The sequence below is a fragment of the Penaeus japonicus genome, unplaced genomic scaffold (assembly GCF_977035675.1).
Source record: "Penaeus japonicus unplaced genomic scaffold, GWHDUDI00000001_assembly GWHDUDI00000022, whole genome shotgun sequence".
In the NCBI taxonomy this organism is placed as follows: domain Eukaryota; kingdom Metazoa; phylum Arthropoda; class Malacostraca; order Decapoda; family Penaeidae; genus Penaeus; species Penaeus japonicus.
In genome coordinates this window covers 37,622,090-37,627,089 of record NW_028234424.1, presented here as the reverse complement: position 1 = coordinate 37,627,089, position 5,000 = coordinate 37,622,090, and the positions used below count along the sequence as shown (strand labels likewise).

The 5,000-nt window shown below is 38.1% G+C and overlaps 1 protein-coding gene and 1 pseudogene across 1 annotated transcript in view; both read left to right on the top strand.

Moving 5' to 3' along the window:
* The window catches only part of LOC147469390 (uncharacterized), a 4,738-nt pseudogene extending 345 nt beyond the window's left edge, over positions 1-4,393 (top strand).
* The window catches only part of LOC122258048 (E3 ubiquitin-protein ligase ctrip), a 46,228-nt gene that overhangs the window by 9,307 nt on the left and 31,921 nt on the right, over positions 1-5,000 (top strand). The gene's annotated exons all lie outside the window — the stretch shown is intronic.

Sequence of the window (5,000 nt, the reverse complement as noted above, 5' to 3'; positions counted from 1 at the left end):
AATTTTCTCTTGACCCCTAAAATTCTGCTCGCCACAAGGAGGCTTAAATCACTGTTCATGTTGGTTTCATCTTACATATGCTGTCAAAAACAAGCCACCAACTGTTGTCCTTCACCTCTATATACCGAGATTGAGACGTGAATTTCATCTACTACCACCCACCTTATCCTTCCCCATACCTCCATTCTCCTTTTAGTCTCTCCTTCCCTGAGCCAGCCATAGTCATGTGGGAGTGGAACAATAGTAAGGGTGAAACAATAATTTGATAATGTATGGCCGATATGTCTTGGTCACCTCCGTATCTTGTCTCTACCTTCATACATTTGAATAGTTATTTTTTGTCTTATATGATAAGGAAGCTTGGTTAATCTAGTAGTTTGATTTACCTTTTTCATCTTGGCACTTCAATTTTGTAGTTCTGCAAATTCATGAAAAATAGTGTTTGAGTATATGTGTGAATGTGCGCGATGCAAGTGTAAGTGTTTTTGTGCGAGAGAGAGAGATAGATAGATAGATAGATAGAGAGAGAGAGAGAGAGAAGAGATAGAGAGGAGAGAGAAGTAGAGAGAGAGATAGAGAGAGAGAGAGAGAGAGAGAGAGAGAGAGAGAGATAGTCTTTTGATTGTGAGTCAGCCTACATAAAACACAAACACATACACGCACACGCACACGCACACTCCACTCCACTCTCACTCTCACTCACTCTTCTTGCTGTCTCTCACTCTCACACTCACTCTCACTCTCACACCACACTCACACTCACACTCACACTCACCACTCACGACTCACACTCACACTCACACTCACACTCACACTCACCCTCACATTTCCCCCACATCACCACCACAACACACACACACACACACACACAAGCACCAAACCACACACACACACACAACACACCAAACACACACACAAACACACACACACACATACATATACATACACACCCTCATACCCATGGCCGAGGGAGAGGAGGGCCTACAAGGGGCCCCCGGTATATGGGGCGGGTTTTGTGGGATGTAACGAGAAGGAAACTTGCTAAACTGTATTAGACAAATATATTAGACACTCCATTTGTCTCATTCATAATGAAAAAGATGTGGGAAAAATCCTACTATGGTATTCAATGAAAATTAAACATTAGGTGTGTACTTTCCTTTTTGTATTTATCTTTCATGTTGAAAGCTTTATAAGAGAGGGAGCAACTAGACAACATCAACATTAGTACCAATTATGTAGGGAAGGTGGTGTGTGCATGTTTTAGCAGCAAAGAAGGATCTGGGAATATGACATTGCAGTAATGACATCAGCTATGGTAGCTAGGTTTTAACAAAGAATATGGCTAGTAGTCCCATCAGCGGGAAAAATCTTTGAGGTTTAAGTGCCCTACATCATGTTTTTATATGTTTTGAAGGTATTTGCCTATTACTGATTATTGGTTAGATTTTAGTTTTTTGTTTGTCTTCTTATTATTGTTATTATAAATGTTGTGATTATTTTGTTACAGAAATCAGCGGGTTGGGTCAGGAGTGGAGGGGTTGGAGGCTATCGGGAGTTCCCCTGCCCCTACGGAAAGCGTAAGAGTGGAATCACCGAAGTGGTACACACAAAGAGAAGAAATAGTGACAGCCAACACGAGGCAACACCGGTGGGTTGTAAATACTGTCAGTCCCAACTCGCTATGCTCTGCGGCAGCACGACCAAGAGGAGGAGAGTTAACCAGCAATAGTAGCAACAGTGAAGCACGAGACGCAGTAAGTGTGAAGGGTTTTTAGTGTAAGCCTAGGAAAAGTTTTTGAAATTTGATATTAAATAAGTATAGTTTTTTGTAGGTAGGGACTTTTGTTTTTTGTGAAATTTTTTATAACATTGTCCTTTTCTGTTTAAAAGGATAGTGGCGATTGTGGCTTGGAGAGCCCGGCAAGCAAACGTCCGCCCGGGGCAGTCACTTAGAGAGCCGGAACCAGTCATCTGCCACCGGCCGCCAACGCACCCAGCACAAACCCCACGTCGCACCAGGGTAAGTCTATCTACCAAGTCTGCTTAGGGGTTGGAGTTTACGAGTCGCTGTTTTTTTCTCAGTATTACTCTTTTATTTATTATCTTTTAATTTTTGCTTCATGAGACTAAGGTTTAAGAAATTGACTTGTTAACTATTTTCTTTTTTTAATTATGAAATATCAATTAAAGTGCATTATGTGGTGAATTAAAAATGTTTAATTTAGGTAAATTTTTATATAGATATGTGCAAATGTGTGTGTACATGTGTAATTTGCCAGACTGGATTCTTTTTTTCTTTTTTCTTAATTTTTTTTTTTTCCTTCTTTTCTTACACCAAAAAAAGTTGTCTAGTTTTAACTTCATATTTGAAGAAGGATTTTGTGTGGATATGGTTCAGTAAGAAACTCTTTAACTCAATTACGCTGGATGACATGATATCACATCACTGGAATATTTCCTGTGCGTTATGATGAGTTACGTTTTGTATATACACATGTAGTTGCATTTGTGTATACACCCTTTTCCTTGGTTTGTCATAGAAGCTCAGTGCGCCTCGTGCAAAGGGGAAATCTATGGTGGGAAGCTGAGTGCGCTTGTTATCTTGCTGGTGGGAATGGCATTAGCAAGTAGACTCCCTGTCGTAAGTGGTTAATCATTGCAGAATGAAACAGATTAACAGGGAGCAGTATGATTAAAACCATTGAAAATTTTTCATTATAGTTGGCGTGTTCAGACCATTTTGCAAATCCTGTAGAAAAGCGACAAGATTCCAGTCTGGATTGTATGCACACATGTAACACACACATATGTTTCAGACAGAAAGACACATATGTGGTTCATCATAATTTATATTGTTATGAAACACACACACACACACACACACACACAACACACACCCACCCACACACACCCCACACACACACACACACACACACACACACACATTCTTGCATAGAAAAACAGAATAAACCACATAGAGACAGGAATAATACATTAAAACCATTGAAGATTTTATCACAACACAAACCACCTTGCTCACTCACTATCCCCATAAACTTTTTGCACACAAAACACTTTATCTGTCCTGTTTTTGCTCTCCTTCTTTCAGACATCCTATACAAATGTCTATTTTTGAGGTGTCCTGTTTGTAACAAGGAGGGTAGGTGGGGGTGGGATGGGAGGGTTGGAAGTTACTTGCAGAATTGACTAAGTTCATGGAAGAAAATAGGCTTGGAGATTTATTTTCCAGATCTCGTGATTGGAACATCTTCGTACTTCATTTTTCCTTGTTGAATTTACAAGTTGTTAATCATTCAGTTATGGTGACCTATTATACCAAATGCTAATTAATATCACTATGCTATTATACATATAATAGACATATAGAGACTCACCGATTCATACTATAACTCTAGAAAATAATAGAAAATATCTTCAGATGTGCCTGTCTAGAAGGGTTAAGGCTATTTATATTTGACCTACTTAACATAGAAGTTTTTAAAATATCTTTAAGAGTAGCACTCTGATACCTTTCATGAGAATATACAATGATGGTATTAAAGGGGAAGAAGACAGTTGTGATTGTTTTGATATCCTGATGTATATATAGTCTTTGGCAAAAGGCTCCTTGGACACAAGGTATAATATATTATGGGTGCCTGAGGCCATCTTTAACCCATTCGCGTCAGGGCTTATATTGCATAATGCCACTCCTCCGGCTAGATAACACGAGCGAGATTCCTCCATTATGATACGGAGTCTCGGGTGAATGATAGAGGTTTTGGATTTGTTTACATTATTTTCACAAGTAAAGAAAATATGTCTACAAATGGCCCCCTTCCCCCCTATGAGAAATGCTTGAGGGTGAGATCATGACGTGATAGGAACGTTAATCCGGTGGTGGGAAATATCCCTTGAATGTGATGTCACATCTTCTGGCGTGAATGGGTTTAGTTTAAAGTTCTAAGATGTCATGATTATTGTATTCAACTATGGAGTGCTTATTGAAGATGGACCATATACATTATCATGTTTATTTTATTCAGTGTTCTCAAATGTTTTTGTTTTATGACTACTGATCAATATAATCTAAGCTCATCAATGGGTATCTCCTTTTTGATTCAGTTGTATTAGGTTATGACAATAATAAATAGTGCTAGTAGGTAAACGACAAGAACAGTGCATGGAAAAATTCTCAATTATTGATAGATAAACAGATCAGACAATCATGATGAAGTTTAAGTCACATTCATAATTTCCAAATTCTTGAGCCCCACCCCCCTTCAGAAAATATCTCATAACCCAGGGTGGATACCCGTGGTTAATTGTTAAAATTTGCATTGCTGTCCTAGAGACTCTATGCACTAAGTTAAGGCATGAAGCAGCTTGAACTTCACTAGCCCAGAAACTTGGGAGTTGAACCAATGAAACTATGATAAAAAAGACAAACAATTCATGTTTTATTCTTTATTCGCAGATTTTTGGGGTAATATTTCTAGAATCCAAAATCACAAAGTAGCATCATGGGAGTGTAAGCAGTGAACAGTATGGGGGTGACACAACTTCAAGCGATATACAAACTAATGCCAGATAAATATGCACTGTTCTAAACCATCAACTCCTCTGGACTTTTTTAGTTCAACCTGTACTATTAATTCCTGCTTTGTTTAGTTAATGTAAAGTTTCATTTTTAAACCAGACTCTTAGCTGAAAGTTTGTTTAATCAGCTGTAGTATTAATTTCAAGTGCATGAAGAATGTTAATTAAGTAAGGGAAGCTGATGGGAGATTTCTGTGGAAATAAATAAATGCTGGTTATGTTTGTGAAATTTTAATATTTTTTCTGTGTCAAACACTCGAAGAAATTTGTGTCTTGTTAAATTTTTTTTCTTAAATGGGGGAAGCATGTGTTGTTGACAAGTTGAATAAAAAACCAGACCTGAAAATTAAGTCGAAAAAATTTGCTAAAAAGTTGTAAGTGGTGCATCTCCTTCAGGC